Here is an 18,219-nt window from a genome sequence, read left to right on the forward strand (position 1 = left end):
AGACGATGGAGAAAGGAAGAAACAGCATCAGGTACAGTGCAAAATAAGCTGAGCAGTAAAACATGTACACTACAGCAGAACTTTATGGAAAAAGAATTGGACAAAAAAGACATTACAAAAAACATACTTTAATACCATAAACATACCAAAATCAGAAAGATGCATCTCTTGTAATAATGATGAACAGGTCTGGCTTCGTAAAAAACTATTTGAATATAGTTGTTGTGTTTAACCACCTGCTTCCACAGTTATCAGCTCCTTAAACAAATGATATCATTAAACTCAATGCATTACCAACTCATAACTTTAAACAAGATGAGACACCACTCAGACAATGTTTCCTCCATCAGTGGAACAAGCAGCAACACTGAACAGTCATCAACAGTGAAGAAGACACTGGATCTTCTCACCAGCTTCCTGCTCTGAAGGAAACATCTTCACTCATCATCGTGGGGAGCGAGACCACACTCTTTAGAAACACATTCCTCAAGTCAGAGACTAAAGAAATGATCCCTGAAAGTATAGTCTTAGTTTGCTGGGGCTGTTGTTTGGCATCTTGTTTCTACAGTCATGGGTTTTTGCTGCTGGTGAGCTCCTGGGTTTCAGAAAGACTCCTCCTCTAATGTGATTAGAGGCTCAGCGACAGACAGGTGTTCTGTTTTGAAGTGGAGCAAAGCCAACAAGGCAGGTTTTAATCAAAACGTAGCATAAGTTTCAACCAAATGTCCACAAAAATGGTGAATGCAGCTCTTTGCACCTCTGCTCTATGAAGCTCATTTGAAGAGGGAATAAAACAGAATAAAACTGTGATGTATTCCCCCAACTACAAACTTCCAGTGTGGGTCTTCAAAGATCATAACCTTGAAAGATATCAAATTAGAGCAGTTTTGTGCATAAGAAATACACAGCTTTAGGAGTACCCTTTGCCTTGAAATTGAATGTCCAGAGATACACAATGAATATATTGATAGGAAAAATGGTGGGAGAAGGAGGGGAAATTACACATATGAAAGGTTTTGTGGCTGACAGCTGATCTAGTCTTGTCACAGTTTATGTTGATAAGCTGGCAGGGCACCCATAGAAGCATATGGTTTTGGTATACTGGACTTACTGGCAAACAATATTGAAATACTGACAGGGTTTCTCATTATAGTTTCTCATACCCCAGATTAACCAATTTCTCTATTTAAGGTGCCCTCAGATGACTTTTGTTTTAAATCAGAGCTAAAATTCAAATGCACTAAGAAAATTAATGTAATATCCCACATGGCTGTTGCATTAAAGTTTGACAACAAACAACTAGATATTAACCAAATGTTTAACAAAAATAGTGGATAAGAGCCAAAACAAACTAAATAAGAAGAAGGCCCTGAACAGGGATACTGTGTGTGGTCAGAGTCAGGCTTAAACTACATGAAAGCAGAGGCCTCTAAACAAATGAAATCAAAACTACAACAGGACTGGACGCAACCCCAGACTCAACTGATACAAAACCAGACTTAGAATTCACACTTCTACAAAGACTGAAAAAATCCCCCAATCATCATCATTATTTCAGTTTCATATGTAAATATAAATATCTGAAATAAAATGGCCGATATCACGAGTGTAATGAAGACTTAAAAACAAAAAAATCCAGAACCAGAGTTGTGCAATGACTCAATCCAGTAAAATTTAATGCTAATCCATCCATAAACTCTTTAGATTATCTTGCAAACAGACAAACAGAACCAACCACATAATCTTGCTGCCATTTGCAGCATAGACTGCAAACAACAAAAAAGAACAATAGTTGATGGAAGAGAGAACATTCCTCCTCTGCTCTGACTATTCAGGTATAAATAGGAAAAACATGCATTGATTGAACACAGGAGGTCTGGAACTACTAGCAGGACCCAAGTGACTGACCGCTTAGAACAAAATAACAAATAATAGAAAAAGACGAGAAAAGTAGTGGAGTGATAAAAAGTAGTAATAAAAAACAAGTGATGAATCGACTTAATGTAAGAGTTGTCTGATAAAACAGTGGAATGTTTCGAGTGGTGTTTATTAGAGTTTCAGATTTCAACCATAGTTTGAGTATAAATAAGTTAAGTCATCACTGAAGAAATGTCAAAGCAAATCTGATCACAAATGTGAGGTTATTTCTTTGATATTTCCATCTTGACTTGACTGAATCAGAGTGAAGATACAGCTTTTAAAAGATGGAGGAACATGCAACATTTACTCTTTCCCTTATAGGATAGTTTCTTTATTTCGTAGAGCGGATACTTTAACAGTGTGAGTTATCTTACCAAAAAAAAAACATTTTTTAGAACTCTGGGAGAGAATAGTGTTTTCAAGACTGCTGATATAGAGAAACTGGCATTCAGAGTGTGTATTCAACAGAGAAGAGGCAGAAATCCAAACTCTGGATGAGTTCGTGTGTGGAACAAAGACAGAATGAACAGACTTGATAAACAGTCTCTGTCATTTTTAATTTGTTTCTTAATGTTGATCATCCACTCTCTTCATTCTTCCTCCTTCAGCGTAAGATGAACTGAACAGTCACCAACAATACTTAAATATCACGGTGAACTCCTGTAAACTAAAAAGACAAACCTCTTCTAATCAGACTGTCTGAAAAGGTCTCATTTTAAAATGGACACATTTAAAAAGAAAAACATGATTTTATGACAGTTGATAATCACATCACAACAAGCAGTGTTTTTTTCTTTATAACAAACTAAAAAAGGAACAACAAGTCTAAGCTGCTAAATTCAATTTTACTTTAATTCACTGGGGTTGACAATGGACGACTGCTCAATACTAGACATACAAACGTGTGCAGTAGAGGTCACTATGAAGAAACAAGCTCTGGAAGGACAGATAAAAATAGTTGCATTTCATTTTGAAAAACCAAAAAACACATTTATTCACTCGGTGTTGTTGTTGGTTTTTTTTCTGTCCACTCAGACAATGTTTCCTCCATCAGTGGAACAAGCAGCAACACTGAACAGTCATCAACAGTGAAGAAGACACTGGATCTTCTCACCAGCTTCCTGCTCTGAAGGAAACATCTTTACTCATCATCGTGGGGAGCGAGACCACACTCTTTAGAAACACATTCCTCAAGTCAGAGACTAAAGAAATTATCCCTGAAAGTATAGTCTTAGTTTGCTGGGGCTGTTGTTTGGCATCTTGTTTCTACAGTCATGGGTTTTTGCTGCTGGTGAGCTCCTGGGTTTCAGAAAGACTCCTCCTCTAATGTGATTAGAGGCTCAGCGACAGACAGGTGTTCTGTTTTGAAGTGGAGCAAAGCCAACAAGGCAGGTTTTAATCAAAACGTAGCATAAGCTTCAACCAAATGACCACAAAAATGGTGAATGCAGCTCTTTGCACCTCTGCTCTATGAAGCTCATTTGAAGAGGGAATAAAACATCTGTGGCTGATAGTATATATGTTATGAAAATCCAATCATATCTGGAAATTTGAAAAACAATTCAATCTTGATAAAAAACCTAAATGTTCAATTTAGTGCCATTGAATCACCTCAGGCTCCAGCACCCCTGCAGCTTTAAATTGGATTAAGTGGGTCTAAAAAGTAGATGGATGTTTCCATAGTTTTGTTATCAAAATACATTAAATCTGCAGTTCCATTGACTTGGATTTGCATATTTATTTTAGCTGATTTACAACATTAACAGCTGTGCTTTAGGAGTCATATGTGCAGCTCAGGAACAGTCGAACAACTTCATCTTGGCTAAAATGTCATCTTTTTATCATTATCTTAGATACAACAACATCTTTGTAAAATAAGAAAAACATCACTCAGACGATGCAGAAAGGAAGAAACAGCATCAGGTACAGTGCAAAATAAGCTGAGCAGTAAAACATGTACACTACAGCAGAACTTTATGGAAAAATAATTGGACAAAAAACATACTTTAATACCATAAACATATCCAAATCAGAAAGATGCATCTCTTGTAATAATGATGAACAGGTCTGGCTTAGTAAAAAACTATTTGAATATAGTTGTTGTGTTTAACCACCTGCTTCCACAGTTATCAGCTCCTTAAACAAATGATATCATTAAACTCAATGCATTACCAACTCATAACTTTAAACAAGATGAGACACCACTCAGAAAATGTTTCCTCCATCAGTGGAACAAGCAGCAACACTGAACAGTCATCAACAGTGAAGAAGACACTGGATCTTCTCACCAGCTTCCTGCTCTGAAGGAAACATCTTCACTCATCATCGTGGGGAGCGAGACCACACTCTTTAGAAACACATTCCTCAAGTCAGAGACTAAAGAAATGATCCCTGAAAGTATAGTCTTAGTTTGCTGGGGCTGTTGTTTGGCATCTTGTTTCTACAGTCATGGGTTTTTGCTGCTGGTGAGCTCCTGGGTTTCAGAAGGACTCCTCCTCTAATGTGATTAGAGGCTCAGCGACAGACAGGTGTTCTGTTTTGAAGTGGAGCAAAGCCAACAAGGCAGGTTTTAATCAAAACGTAGCATAAGCTTCAACCAAATGTCCACAAAAATGGTGAATGCAGCTCTTTGCACCTCTGCTCTATGAAGCTCATTTGAAGAGGGAATAAAACATCTGTGGCTGATAGTATATATGTTATTAAAATCCAATCATATCTGGAAATTTTAAAAACAATTCAATCTTGATAAAAAACCTAAATATTCAATTTAGTGCCATTGAATCACTTTGGGCTCCAGCACCCCTGCAGCTTTAAATTGGATTAAGTGGGTCTAAAAAGTAGATGGATGTTTCCATAGTTTTGTTATCAAAATACATTAAATCTGCAGTTCCATTGACTTGGATTTGCATATTTATTTTAGCTGATTTACAACATTAACAGCTGTGCTTTAGGAGTCATATGTGCAGCTCTGGAACAGTCGAACAACTTCATCTTGGCTAAAATGTCATCTTTTTATCATTATCTTAGATATAACAACATCTTTGTAAAATAAGAAAAACATCACTCAGACGATGCAGAAAGGAAGAAACAGCATCAGGTACAGTGCAAAATAAGCTGAGCAGTAAAACATGTACACTACAGCAGAACTTTATGGAAAAAGAATTGGACAAAAAAGACATTACAAAAAACATACTTTAATACCATAAACATACCAAAATCAGAAAGATGCATCTCTTGTAATAATGATGAACAGGTCTGGCTTCGTAAAAAACTATTTGAATATAGTTGTTGTGTTTAACCACCTGCTTCCACAGTTATCAGCTCCTTAAACAAATGATATCATTAAACTCAATGCATTACCAAATCATAACTTTAAACAAGATGAGACACCACTCAGACAATGTTTCCTCCATCAGTGGAACAAGCAGCAACACTGAACAGCCGATTTCACGATTGTAATGAAGACTTAAAAACAAAAAAATCCAGAACCAGAGTTGTGCAATGACTCAATCCAGTAAAATTTAATGCTAATCCATCCATAAACTCTTTAGATTATCTTGCAAACAGACAAACAGAACCAACCACATAATCTTGCTGCCATTTGCAGCATAGACTGCAAACAACAAAAAAGAACAATAGTTGATGGAAGAGAGAACATTCCTCCTCTGCTCTGACTATTCAGGTATAAATAGGAAAAACAAGCATTGATTGAACACAGGAGGTCTGGAACTACTAGCAGGACCCAAGTGACTGACCGCTTAGAACAAAATAACAAATAATAGAAAAAGACGAGAAAAGTAGTGGAGTGATAAAAAGTAGTAATAAAAAACAAGTGATGAATCGACTTAATGTAAGAGTTGTCTGATAAAACAGTGGAATGTTTCGAGTGGTGTTTATTAGAGTTTCAGATTTCAACCATAGTTTGAGTATAAATAAGTTAAGTCATCACTGAAGAAATGTCAAAGCAAATCTGATCACAAATGTGAGGTTATTTCTTTGATATTTCCATCTTGACTTGACTGAATAAGAGTGAAGATACAGCTTTTAAAAGATGGAGGAACATGCAACATTTACTCTTTCCCTTATAGGATAGTTTCTTTATTTCGTAGAGCGGATACTTTAACAGTGTGAGTTATCTTACCAAAAAAAAAACATTTTTTAGAACTCTGGGAGAGAATAGTGTTTTCAAGACTGCTGATATAGAGAAACTGGCATTCAGAGTGTGTATTCAACAGAGAAGAGGCAGAAATCCAAACTCTGGATGAGTTTGTGTGTGGAACAAAGACAGAATGAACAGACTTGATAAACAGTCTCTTTCATTTTTAATTTGTTTCTTAATGTTGATCATCCACTCTCTTCATTCTTCCTCCTTCAGCGTAAGATGAACTGAACAGTCACCAACAATACTTAAATATCACGGTGAACTCCTGTAAACCAAAAAGACAAACCTCTTCTAATCAGACTGTCTGAACAGGTCTCATTTTAAAATGGACACATTTAAAAAGAAAAACATGATTTTATGACAGTTGATAATCACATCACAATAAGCAGTGTTTTTTTGTTTATGACAAACTAAAAAAGGAACAACAAGTCTAAGCTGCTAAATTCAATTTTACTTTAATTCACTGGGGTTGACAATGGACGACTGCTCAATACTAGACATACAAACGTGTGCAGTAGAGGTCACTATGAAGAAACAAGCTCTGGAAGGACAGATAAAAATAGTTGCATTTCATTTTGAAAAACCAAAAAACACATTTATTCACTCGGTGTTGTTGTTGGTTTTTTTTCTGTCCACTCAGACAATGTTTCCTCCATCAGTGGAACAAGCAGCAACACTGAACAGTCATCAACAGTGAAGAAGACACTGGATCTTCTCACCAGCTTCCTGCTCTGAAGGAAACATCTTCACTCATCATCGTGGGGAGCGAGACCACACTCTTTAGAAACACATTCCTCAAGTCAGAGACTAAAGAAATGATCCCTGAAAGTATAGTCTTAGTTTGCTGGGGCTGTTGTTTGGCATCTTGTTTCTACAGTCATGGGTTTTTGCTGCTGGTGAGCTCCTGGGTTTCAGAAAGACTCCTCCTCTAATGTGATTAGAGGCTCAGCGACAGACAGGTGTTCTGTTTTGAAGTGGAGCAAAGCCAACAAGGCAGGTTTTAATCAAAACGTAGCATAAGCTTCAACCAAATGACCACAAAAATGGTGAATGCAGCTCTTTGCACCTCTGCTCTATGAAGCTCATTTGAAGAGGGAATAAAACATCTGTGGCTGATAGTATATATGTTATGAAAATCCAATCATATCTGGAAATTTGAAAAACAATTCAATCTTGATAAAAAACCTAAATGTTCAATTTAGTGCCATTGAATCACCTCAGGCTCCAGCACCCCTGCAGCTTTAAATTGGATTAAGTGGGTCTAAAAAGTAGATGGATGTTTCCATAGTTTTGTTATCAAAATACATTAAATCTGCAGTTCCATTGACTTGGATTTGCATATTTATTTTAGCTGATTTACAACATTAACAGCTGTGCTTTAGGAGTCATATGTGCAGCTCAGGAACAGTCGAACAACTTCATCTTGGCTAAAATGTCATCTTTTTATCATTATCTTAGATACAACAACATCTTTGTAAAATAAGAAAAACATCACTCAGACGATGCAGAAAGGAAGAAACAGCATCAGGTACAGTGCAAAATAAGCTGAGCAGTAAAACATGTACACTACAGCAGAACTTTATGGAAAAATAATTGGACAAAAAACGTACTGTAATACCATAAACATATCCAAATCAGAAAGATGCATCTCTTGTAATAATGATGAACAGGTCTGGCTTAGTAAAAAACTATTTGAATATAGTTGTTGTGTTTAACCACCTGCTTCCACAGTTATCAGCTCCTTAAACAAATGATATCATTAAACTCAATGCATTACCAACTCATAACTTTAAACAAGATGAGACACCACTCAGAAAATGTTTCCTCCATCAGTGGAACAAGCAGCAACACTGAACAGTCATCAACAGTGAAGAAGACACTGGATCTTCTCACCAGCTTCCTGCTCTGAAGGAAACATCTTCACTCATCATCGTGGGGAGCGAGACCACACTCTTTAGAAACACATTCCTCAAGTCAGAGACTAAAGAAATGATCCCTGAAAGTATAGTCTTAGTTTGCTGGGGCTGTTGTTTGGCATCTTGTTTCTACAGTCATGGGTTTTTGCTGCTGGTGAGCTCCTGGGTTTCAGAAAGACTCCTCCTCTAATGTGATTAGAGGCTCAGCGACAGACAGGTGTTCTGTTTTGAAGTGGAGCAAAGCCAACAAGGCAGGTTTTAATCAAAACGTAGCATAAGTTTCAACCAAATGACCACAAAAATGGTGAATGCAGCTCTTTGCACCTCTGCTCTATGAAGCTCATTTGAAGAGGGAATAAAACATCTGTGGCTGATAGTATATATGTTATGAAAATCCAATCATATCTGGAAATTTGAAAAACAATTCAATCTTGATAAAAAACCTAAATGTTCAATTTAGTGCCATTGAATCACTTTGGGCTCCAGCACCCCTGCAGCTTTAAATTGGATTAAGTGGGTCTAAAAAGTAGATGGATGTTTCCATAGTTTTGTTATCAAAATACATTAAATCTGCAGTTCCATTGACTTGGATTTGCATATTTATTTTAGCTGATTTACAACATTAACAGCTGTGCTTTAGGAGTCATATGTGCAGCTCTGGAACAGTCGAACAACTTCATCTTGGCTAAAATGTCATCTTTTTATCATTATCTTAGATATAACAACATCTTTGTAAAATAAGAAAAACATCACTCAGACGATGGAGAAAGGAAGAAACAGCATCAGGTACAGTGCAAAATAAGCTGAGCAGTAAAACATGTACACTACAGCAGAACTTTATGGAAAAAGAATTGGACAAAAAAGACATTACAAAAAACATACTTTAATACCATAAACATACCAAAATCAGAAAGATGCATCTCTTGTAATAATGATGAACAGGTCTGGCTTCGTAAAAAACTATTTGAATATAGTTGTTGTGTTTAACCACCTGCTTCCACAGTTATCAGCTCCTTAAACAAATGATATCATTAAACTCAATGCATTACCAACTCATAACTTTAAACAAGATGAGACACCACTCAGACAATGTTTCCTCCATCAGTGGAACAAGCAGCAACACTGAACAGTCATCAACAGTGAAGAAGACACTGGATCTTCTCACCAGCTTCCTGCTCTGAAGGAAACATCTTCACTCATCATCGTGGGGAGCGAGACCACACTCTTTAGAAACACATTCCTCAAGTCAGAGACTAAAGAAATGATCCCTGAAAGTATAGTCTTAGTTTGCTGGGGCTGTTGTTTGGCATCTTGTTTCTACAGTCATGGGTTTTTGCTGCTGGTGAGCTCCTGGGTTTCAGAAAGACTCCTCCTCTAATGTGATTAGAGGCTCAGCGACAGACAGGTGTTCTGTTTTGAAGTGGAGCAAAGCCAACAAGGCAGGTTTTAATCAAAACGTAGCATAAGTTTCAACCAAATGTCCACAAAAATGGTGAATGCAGCTCTTTGCACCTCTGCTCTATGAAGCTCATTTGAAGAGGGAATAAAACAGAATAAAACTGTGATGTATTCCCCCAACTACAAACTTCCAGTGTGGGTCTTCAAAGATCATAACCTTGAAAGATATCAAATTAGAGCAGTTTTGTGCATAAGAAATACACAGCTTTAGGAGTACCCTTTGCCTTGAAATTGAATGTCCAGAGATACACAATGAATATATTGATAGGAAAAATGGTGGGAGAAGGAGGGGAAATTACACATATGAAAGGTTTTGTGGCTGACAGCTGATCTAGTCTTGTCACAGTTTATGTTGATAAGCTGGCAGGGCACCCATAGAAGCATATGGTTTTGGTATACTGGACTTACTGGCAAACAATATTGAAATACTGACAGGGTTTCTCATTATAGTTTCTCATACCCCAGATTAACCAATTTCTCTATTTAAGGTGCCCTCAGATGACTTTTGTTTTAAATCAGAGCTAAAATTCAAATGCACTAAGAAAATTAATGTAATATCCCACATGGCTGTTGCATTAAAGTTTGACAACAAACAACTAGATATTAACCAAATGTTCAACAAAAATAGTGGATAAGAGCCTAAACAAACTAAATAAGAAGAAGGCCCTGAACAGGGATACTGTGTGTGGTCAGAGTCAGGCTTAAACTACATGAAAGCAGAGGCCTCTAAACAAATGAAATCAAAACTACAACAGGACTGGACGCAACCCCAGACTCAACTGATACAAAACCAGACTTAGAATTCACACTTCTACAAAGACTGAAAAAATCCCCCAATCATCATCATTATTTCAGTTTCATATGTAAATATAAATATCTGAGGTAAAATGGCCGATTTCACGATTGTAATGAAGACTTAAAAACAAAAAAATCCAGAACCAGAGTTGTGCAATGACACAATCCAATAAAATTTAATGCTAATCCATCCATTAACTCTTTAGATTATCTTGCAAACAGACAAACAGAACCAACCACATAATCTTGCTGCCATTTGCAGCATAGACTGCAAACAACAAAAAAGAACAATAGTTGATGGAAGAGAGAACTTTCCTCCTCTGCTCTGACTATTCAGGTATAAATAGGAAAAACATGCATTGATTGAACACAGGAGGTCTGGAACTACTAGCAGGACCCAAGTGACTGACCGCTTAGAACAAAATAACAAATAATAGAAAAAGACGAGAAAAGTAGTGGAGTGATAAAAAGTAGTAATAAAAAACAAGTGATGAATCGACTTAATGTAAGAGTTGTCTGATAAAACAGTGGAATGTTTCGAGTGGTGTTTATTAGAGTTTCAGATTTCAACCATAGTTTGAGTATAAATAAGTTAAGTCATCACTGAAGAAATGTCAAAGCAAATCTGATCACAAATGTGAGGTTATTTCTTTGATATTTCTATCTTGACTTGACTGAATCAGAGTGAAGATACAGCTTTTAAAAGATGGAGGAACATGCAACATTTACTCTTTCCCTTATAGGATAGTTTCTTTATTTCGTAGAGCGGATACTTTAACAGTGTGAGTTATCTTACCAAAAAAAAAACATTTTTTAGAACTCTGGGAGAGAATAGTGTTTTCAAGACTGCTGATATAGAGAAACTGGCATTCAGAGTGTGTATTCAACAGAGAAGTGGCAGAAATCCAAACTCTGGATGAGTTCGTGTGTGGAACAAAGACAGAATGAACAGACTTGATAAACAGTCTCTTTCATTTTTAATTTGTTTCTTAATGTTGATCATCCACTCTCTTCATTCTTCCTCCTTCAGCGTAAGATGAACTGAACAGTCACCAACAATACTTAAATATCACGGTGAACTCCTGTAAACTAAAAAGACAAACCTCTTCTAATCAGACTGTCTGAAAAGGTCTCATTTTAAAATGGACACATTTAAAAAGAAAAACATGATTTTATGACAGTTGATAATCACATCACAACAAGCAGTGTTTTTTTGTTTATAACAAACTAAAAAAGGAACAAGTCTAAGCTGCTAAATTCAATTTTACTTTAATTCACTGGGGTTGACAATGGACGACTGCTCAATACTAGACATACAAACGTGTGCAGTAGAGGTCACTATGAAGAAACAAGCTCTGGAAGGACAGATAAAAATAGTTGCGTTGCATTTCATTTTGAAAAACCAAAAAACACATTTATTCACTCGGTGTTGTTGTTGTTGTTTTTTCTGTCCACTCAGAAAATGTTTCCTCCATCAGTGGAACAAGCAGCAACACTGAACAGTCATCAACAGTGAAGAAGACACTGGATCTTCTCACCAGCTTCCTGCTCTGAAGGAAACATCGTTACTCATCATCGTGGGGAGCGAGACCACACTCTTTAGAAACACATTCCTCAAGTCAGAGACTAAAGAAATGATCCCTGAAAGTATAGTCTTAGTTTGCTGGGGCTGTTGTTTGGCATCTTGTTTCTACAGTCATGGGTTTTTGCTGCTGGTGAGCTCCTGGGTTTCAGAAAGACTCCTCCTCTAATGTGATTAGAGGCTCAGCGACAGACAGGTGTTCTGTTTTGAAGTGGAGCAAAGCCAACAAGGCAGGTTTTAATCAAAACGTAGCATAAGCTTCAACCAAATGACCACAAAAATGGTGAATGCAGCTCTTTGCACCTCTGCTCTATGAAGCTCATTTGAAGAGGGAATAAAACATCTGTGGCTGATAGTATATATGTTATGAAAATCCAATCATATCTGGAAATTTGAAAAACAATTCAATCTTGATAAAAAACCTAAATGTTCAATTTAGTGCCATTGAATCACTTTGGGCTCCAGCACCCCTGCAGCTTTAAATTGGATTAAGTGGGTCTAAAAAGTAGATGGATGTTTCCATAGTTTTGTTATCAAAATACATTAAATCTGCAGTTCCATTGACTTGGATTTGCATATTTATTTTAGCTGATTTACAACATTAACAGCTGTGCTTTAGGAGTCATATGTGCAGCTCAGGAACAGTCGAACAACTTCATCTTGGCTAAAATGTCATCTTTTTATCATTATCTTAGATACAACAACATCTTTGTAAAATAAGAAAAACATCACTCAGACGATGCAGAAAGGAAGAAACAGCATCAGTTACAGTGCAAAATAAGCTGAGCAGTAAAACATGTACACTACAGCAGAACTTTATGGAAAAAGAATTGGACAAAAAAGACATTACAAAAAACATACTTTAATACCATAAACATACCCAAATCAGAAAGATGCATCTCTTGTAATAATGATGAACAGGTCTGGCTTAGTAAAAAACTATTTGAATATAGTTGTTGTGTTTAACCACCTGCTTCCACAGTTATCAGCTCCTTAAACAAATGATATCATTAAACTCAATGCATTACCAACTCATAACTTTAAACAAGATGAGACACCACTCAGAAAATGTTTCCTCCATCAGTGGAACAAGCAGCAACACTGAACAGTCATCAACAGTGAAGAAGACACTGGATCTTCTCACCAGCTTCCTGCTCTGAAGGAAACATCTTTACTCATCATCATGGGGAGCGAGACCACACTCTTTAGAAACACATTCCTCAAGTCAGCTACTAAAGAAATGATCCCTGAAAGTATAGTCTTAGTTTGCTGGGGCTGTTGTTTGGCATCTTGTTTCTACAGTCATGGGTTTTTGCTGCTGGTGAGCTCCTGGGTTTCAGAAAGACTCCTCCTCTAATGTGATTAGATGCTCAGTGACAGACAGGTGTTCTGTTTTGAAGTGGAGCAAAGCCAACAAGGCAGGTTTTAATCAAAACGTAGAATAAGTTTAAACCAAATGACCACAAAAATGGTGAATGCAGCTCTTTGCACCTCTGCTCTATGAAGCTCATTTGAAGAGGGAATAAAACATCTGTGGCTGATAGTATATATGTTATTAAAATCCAATCGTAGATGGAAATTTGTAAAACAATTCAATCTTGATAAATACCTAAATGTTCAATTTAGTGCCATTAAATCATATTCACATTTGTCATAACCAGATCATGTTAATTAAAACAGCTTCAGATAAAAGCTCTAAATGTTGATAATTATATGAAAAACGAATGTGGAACACATCCAAGAAAAAGTAGGCCCTTGCAATACAGTCACTTGCTTTAAGCGTCCATTGTTTCCATAGTTGGTTTGCACTGTCGCCTCACAGCAAAAGGGTTGTAGATTAAATTCCCAGCTGGCGCCTTTCTGTGTGGAGTTTGCATGCATGGGCTCTCTCTGGATATGCCGACTTCCTCCCACTCACCAAAAACATGCATGTTAGGTTAATTGGTTACTCTAAATTGTCTCTAGTAGTGAAAGTGCCTGGTTTTGTGTCTCATTTGTATCTTTGTGACCCTGTGATGGACTGGCGACCTGTCCAGGCTGTACCCCGCCTCTCGTCTAATGACAGCTGGGTTTGGCTCCAGCCCCTCTGCAGCTTTACATTGGATTAAGCGGGTCTAGAACATGGATGGATGTTTCCATAGTTTTGTTATCAAAAATACATTAAATCTGCAGTTCCATTTACTTCGATTTGCATAGTTATTGTAGCTGATTTACAACGTTAACAGCTGTGCTTGAGGTGTCATATGTGCAGCTCAGGAACAATCGATTAACTTCATCATGGCTAAAATGTCATCTTTTAATCATTGTCTTAGATACAACATATTTTTTTTTTCTCAGAAGAAGCAGAAAGGAAGAAACAGTATCAGTTCCAGTGCAAAATAAGCTGAGCAGTAAAACATGTACACTACAGCAGAACTTTATGGAAAAAGAATTGGACAAAAAAGACATTACAAAAAACATACTTTGAATTTTTTGGGATTGCTTCTCAGAGTTATTTGTTTGAAGAGGAGCACTCTTCATTGTTGGCTCCTGTAGATCATCTCTTCCAACAATGATGTGTCCTGAACACATGGCTTTTAAAAGAATGAGATTAAAACATAGTTGTTGTTTTAGTGTTCCACCACCTCCTTCTACAGTTATTAGCTCGTTAAGTAAGTGACACCATTAAACCAAACGTAACACCAACTTAGATAAATTTAAACAAGATGAGATACCACTCAGACAATGTTTCCTCCATCAGTGGAACAAGCAGCAACACTGAACAGTCATCAACAGTGAAGAAGACACTGGATCTTCTCACCAGCTTCCTGCTCTGAAGGAAACATCTTCACTCATCATCGTGGGGAGCGAGACTACACTCTTTAGAAACACATTCCTCAAGTCAGAGACTAAAGAAATGATCCCTGAAAGTATAGTCTTAGTTTGCTGGGGCTGTTGTTTGGCATCTTGTTTCTACAGTCATGGGTTTTTGCTGCTGGTGAGCTCCTGGGTTTCAGAAAGACTCCTCCTTTAACATCACCACATCATCAGTGACAGGTGTTCTATTGGTGGGCAAAACTGACAGTTGTGCTGATGTAACCTCAACAGGCAAGTTTTAATGAAAATATATCACAAAGTTTCATCAAATTGACATGAAAATGAGTTAGTACTGCTTTTTACACCTCTGCTCTATGACGTACTCATGAAAAGTTATAAATTCTAATCTGTGTTGCACACAAAAGGTTGAGGTGCTTTTCACTTCCACTTATATTGTGAAAAAATTTGAAAAAGGTAATTATGATAAACAGAAAACTAAATTTATTTGAGTGGGATTGAATCACTACTAAAAAGGCCCCATCTCGATGATGTAAATAAAAGAGCTTCAGTAAATATATCAAAGCATGGTCAACAATGTGGAAATCACAGAGGTGGAGAACTGATTTAAATCCATCCATCCATTTTCTATAACCACTTTGTCTGTCAGTCGGGTCAGGTGGGGGGCTGGAGCCTATCCCCGCAGTCATAGGGCGAGAGACAGGGTGGACAGGACGTCAGTTCATCACAGGGGCAAACAACCACACACTCTCTCCTAAGGACAATTTTTAGAGTAACCAATTAACCTAACATGCATGTTTTTTGGACGGTGGGAGGAGGCCAGGTACCCAGGAGGTACTCAGAGAGAACCCACACATACACAGGGAGAACATGCAAACGCCACACAGAAATGCCCCAGGTGGGGATCAAACCTGGAACTCTCTCCCTGACGACGGCACTAACCACCACACGACCGTGCAGCCCCTGATTTAAATCACCCATTGAAAAAGAAAACTTTTGCATTCTACTTTTTGTTGAAACTGAAAAATAGAAAAGGTGTTCCCTCTTATCTAATCAGGAACTCAATCAGGAAGTCATTTAAGATGTCAGCTTTTGTACTGAGGTTGTGTGTATGTGTGTGTGAAGCAATGGAACAGCTGAGTAATTTTGTTTTAGCAGAAAATATTTCACCTCCATTTCCAGATTCCAGTTTTTAAAATCATGGTCTTTTATTGTAATTGCAACCTTTAATTAATTTTACAGATGTCAACTATAATACTCCGGCTGTGAGAGCAACTGAGCAATGTCGCTCAAAAATTTAAAAAATGTTCATACTTTTGCATTTGCGTGCCTTTCATGTTTTTTTGTTGTTTGTTTTTACTGATGTGGCCTGAACGTATTGGCAGTGTTAAACATATCACTTCTTTCTTATGAAAAAGGCTTTAAAAAGACAACAGGTCAAGTACTAAGTTCTGCCTAGAGAACTTCTCTGAATCACAAAGACACCTCTCTAAAATCTTTCCATCCAATAAAGCTTCATTTTTTTTCAAGTGGCACTGTGCAGTGAAGCATTTGTACAAATAAAACTGGAAAGAACCTAATGTTGGAAAGATGCTTCATAAACATACACCAATTAGCCATAACAAAATAACCACTGACAGGTAAAGTGAGCAACATTCATCTTGATCTAGTGTTTTCTGCAGAGCAATCACACCACACAGTCATACAGAATGGCAACGCCACTCCCCTAACAAGCAGCTTTTCCCAGAGGGACAGCACTGAGCTTTGCAAAAACAGCTTAGAGGGCTAAAATACATGTGTAAAAAAGCCTGAGGTCTCTAAACTCTCCAGACACCAATCTGATGGGATCTCATTGCATCTATGGGAAACAAGCCCAATACACAAAGACCCTCCCCACAACCCACAGGGCTCAAAGGATCCTTTTCAGGTCAGAGCACTTTTGGCAGGATGAGCCCATTCTATATTAGACATAATGTCATAATGTTATGGCTGATCAGTGTATCTTCCCATTTCCAAGTGAATAAAACATGACCACAACAGCATTTTCAGAAAATTGTTTAACATTATAACACTCAAACACTATCTGATCACATTCAAGGAAATCTGTTGTGGTTGACAGTGTCAAATGTGTTTAGGATCTAACAGGATGTACAGGGACAAGATGATTGTCAGAGGCCTAAGGAGTCATTGATCACTTTAAATATTGCAGTGTCAGTTCTGTGGTGTACTCTAAATTGAGACTGAAATTCGTAATTATTTAATTGTTCAAACAGGCGTTTTTTTTAGCATCTAAACTAGTCTAGTCAGAGTCTATCTAACCATACTCAAAGTTCTATGTTTGTGGCTGGAACAAAAAAGTTTTAGTCGTTCTGTGTCCTATATGGATAGCTGCAGGCAGGTTTAAGGTGTGACTACAATCAGCAACGGTGGTGCCTTCATAACAATGATAAACAGATGCTTAGCCCAGTCATCTGCTGAGGTGTTTTTTTGTTTGTTTGTTTGACTTTGCATTCATCATTTTGAGCAAACACAAATTCTGCAATACTACCTATTCCAGTTATTAACACAGAACCCTGGCTCTTACATCATGGTATATGAGCAAAAAGATACTTATTGTACTGCTCTTTCTCTTTCGTTTTGGCATTTTACAAAGATGGCAACACGGAAGTTTCATGTCAAAGCAACCATTCTTATTGTGACATTTTAGTAAGAATTACTGCCAGAAACCCTTTTATTGCAAACTGCTTGAGTTACAGAAAACATCGAAATAGAAACAGCCTCTTCCTCTGCAATGAAGAGGCAAGAAAACAGTGCTATACTGTATAAAATACTGGAAATACTCAAAGCTCTTATTTAGATAACCCAGTGATATGGGAGCTGTACTGGTTTGTTACAGTTAAAAGAGTTGAAAGGCAAAATGTTCAATTTACCAGTGAGTTTGCTTTCCAACCCACACCGACAGATTAGTTTTGATTCCACCGCTTCCCTGCCACTCCTCTCTTTGTACACCAAATGTTTTCTAATGATTGTTAACAAAAACATTGTGAAACATCTCTCTTTATTGAAATTACTGTCAAAAGCCGTCAAGAGACAGCTCTTAAATATTTTTCTAATGTGATGCATTCTCGAAGGAATTTAACTGACTGCTTTTCAAGATGTGAAGATATCGTTGTCAGATCAACTAGATCAGATATAAATGGGTCATTTTCTGCTTACTTGCAACAAAACTTTACATATTACATTTGTTTGGGTTAGAAACTACCTGGACAGGGACAGAGAACCAGAGCGTGTTGAAGGTCCAAAGGGCAAAGGTTAAATTGGGATCAGACATTGATTGGAAAATCAAGGTAACAAATCCGAACGGGGGGTAAAAATCCAAAAACTGAAGACCAAAAAATGAATAAATGAAAGGGTCAAACACTGTGGAAATTCATATTCAAATGAGTACTTGAAAGAAATGAACATACAGGGACTGAAAAAGAGTGTACGGGATTGTATGGGAGCATAGCCGAAGGCAGGTGATTGGAACAGGAAGTAAAACAAAAAAAGAAACATAATAAGTAGCCTAATTC

At 37.3% G+C, this 18,219-nt stretch overlaps 9 non-coding genes across 9 annotated transcripts; all 9 read right to left on the minus strand.

The window, feature by feature from the left end:
• Window positions 1-322: 322 nt before the first annotated feature.
• On the minus strand, window positions 323-529 carry LOC140270981 (small nucleolar RNA U3). The gene has a single exon (XR_011907796.1). It is a non-coding gene; the product is annotated as a small nucleolar RNA U3 (small nucleolar RNA).
• A 2,417-nt stretch (window positions 530-2,946) lies between these two features.
• Window positions 2,947-3,153, minus strand: LOC140270995 (small nucleolar RNA U3). The gene has a single exon (XR_011907809.1). It is a non-coding gene; the product is annotated as a small nucleolar RNA U3 (small nucleolar RNA).
• Window positions 3,154-4,120: 967 nt separating this feature from the next.
• On the minus strand, window positions 4,121-4,327 carry LOC140270976 (small nucleolar RNA U3). Its single transcript, XR_011907792.1, has one exon. It is a non-coding gene; the product is annotated as a small nucleolar RNA U3 (small nucleolar RNA).
• A 2,386-nt stretch (window positions 4,328-6,713) lies between these two features.
• Window positions 6,714-6,920, minus strand: LOC140270992 (small nucleolar RNA U3). The gene has a single exon (XR_011907806.1). It is a non-coding gene; the product is annotated as a small nucleolar RNA U3 (small nucleolar RNA).
• A 967-nt stretch (window positions 6,921-7,887) lies between these two features.
• On the minus strand, window positions 7,888-8,094 carry LOC140270978 (small nucleolar RNA U3). The gene has a single exon (XR_011907793.1). It is a non-coding gene; the product is annotated as a small nucleolar RNA U3 (small nucleolar RNA).
• Window positions 8,095-9,075: 981 nt separating this feature from the next.
• On the minus strand, window positions 9,076-9,282 carry LOC140270982 (small nucleolar RNA U3). The gene has a single exon (XR_011907797.1). It is a non-coding gene; the product is annotated as a small nucleolar RNA U3 (small nucleolar RNA).
• Window positions 9,283-11,701: 2,419 nt separating this feature from the next.
• LOC140270984 (small nucleolar RNA U3) lies at window positions 11,702-11,908 on the minus strand. The gene has a single exon (XR_011907799.1). It is a non-coding gene; the product is annotated as a small nucleolar RNA U3 (small nucleolar RNA).
• A 981-nt stretch (window positions 11,909-12,889) lies between these two features.
• Window positions 12,890-13,096, minus strand: LOC140270993 (small nucleolar RNA U3). Its single transcript, XR_011907807.1, has one exon. It is a non-coding gene; the product is annotated as a small nucleolar RNA U3 (small nucleolar RNA).
• Window positions 13,097-14,545: 1,449 nt separating this feature from the next.
• Window positions 14,546-14,752, minus strand: LOC140270983 (small nucleolar RNA U3). The gene has a single exon (XR_011907798.1). It is a non-coding gene; the product is annotated as a small nucleolar RNA U3 (small nucleolar RNA).
• Between the last annotated feature and the right edge of the window lie 3,467 nt (window positions 14,753-18,219).

This window comes from Leuresthes tenuis, unplaced genomic scaffold, assembly GCF_036924035.1.
Source record: "Leuresthes tenuis unplaced genomic scaffold, fLeuTen1.0.hap1 SCAF_15, whole genome shotgun sequence".
Lineage (NCBI taxonomy): Eukaryota > Metazoa > Chordata > Actinopteri > Atheriniformes > Atherinopsidae > Leuresthes > Leuresthes tenuis.